Below are 1,573 nucleotides of genomic sequence, written 5' to 3'. Positions count from 1 at the left end.
ATATATATATATACACACACACACACAAGAGAGTTAAGATAGATACACAGCTACTTTCCCTTAGTTCACTAAGAATAAAAGTTTGTACTAATATTGCTTAGACAAGATATCATGTCTGCATCTTGTCCTCTGAATAACTACTACAAAGATAATATGCAATTTATTAATTATTGTAAAGGTCCTACTAACATGTTTTGAAACTGTTTCATTGTTATTCTATTTTTTCTCATTAAAATGAATAAAAAATATTTTTAAAAATCACAAAAAATAAATAAATATATTTTGAATGGACAAACAATTTGAAGAGAAACAACACTCTTGATACTTAAAGATCTCTCAAACAAACAGTGTCGGTGCCAGATTTTTATTGCTGAGTGAACCCCAAGACCTGCATGGAGAATTAATAAGCACAGATCTGAAACTATAGCCTGAAGTAATGTTGAATTATTAGAAATAAAATAGCATTAAAAATGCAGCCTAAAGATTAGCGTAAGAATTATCTGAAAAGATCATTTTGTTATGCCTTATGTTTAAAAGTGAAGAGGTAAAAGAATTAAAGCACATCATACAATATATATGTGTTTGAATATTCTAAATCTTTCCAATCTGAGATGTGAAAAGAAAATATATAGAAAACCACCCATATACATTTCCAATTATAATTTCATCATAATTTAATATTAAAATATGTGTTCACTGTATGTTTTATATTTTTATGAGGCACCTGGAAAAGCAATGCAATAGATGAGCTATTTTTACAAAATATATATACATATATATATATACATACTTAGCTCTATCTCCACTAGGACAAAGTTTTTATATTTTCCCAATGTGTGATACCTTTCAATTAATTTTACTTATAAAGAAATCCATGAAGAATTTGGCTGGGATCAATGCTCTGTCTGTGTCAGAAGCAGCCAAAGTCAAATCCCATTTTCCAAGGAACTAAATCACTATTTCTATAGTCAAGCATTCTGCTGTATGTCACAGTGTGTAAACAAGATACACATCCTAATTATCAAGATATTCTTGTGTGATTTCAATGCTTTAAGAGACATCCTCTGAAAAATGAGAGCTTCTGTTTAGAGCAGTTTGGATGGTAGAACATGTGTTCAAGTCAGCTCTCTCATGCAGAGTAATAAAGAGACCTAAGCTGAATGTAAAAGGATGCATGTTTTCTTTCACATGTGGAGGCTGAGCTATGCAGAAGTGTGATGACTAAAGGTTAGGAATTGAGTGGTGGGGATGAAGGGAGGCTGGATAGGATTAGAATAGATGTGTTCAGTGTCATACCAAACCCTATTACTATGCACAACTAATGCACGTTAATCAAAAATAGCATAAAACTTCATTTAAAAGACAACTTTTTGGAATAGACCCAGAGTGCAGTCCCGGAGAATGACTGAGACGATCCGGGGCCCGTGGAGCCTCATTTGACCCAGGCTGCAGGCCCAGCACAGAACCCTTCAGCAGAACTCCCTGCAAAGAGGCTAGAGGCAAGACCCACCCAGCTGATTCAGGAGCAGAACATTTTGGCAGAGTGACACAAAGGGTTCAACTCTAACGCCTG

The sequence above is a fragment of the Octodon degus genome, unplaced genomic scaffold, assembly GCF_000260255.1.
Source record: "Octodon degus isolate 3935 unplaced genomic scaffold, OctDeg1.0 scaffold00133, whole genome shotgun sequence".
In the NCBI taxonomy this organism is placed as follows: domain Eukaryota; kingdom Metazoa; phylum Chordata; class Mammalia; order Rodentia; family Octodontidae; genus Octodon; species Octodon degus.
The sequence above is the reverse complement of the archived record's forward strand: the minus strand, read 5'-3'. Positions refer to the sequence as shown.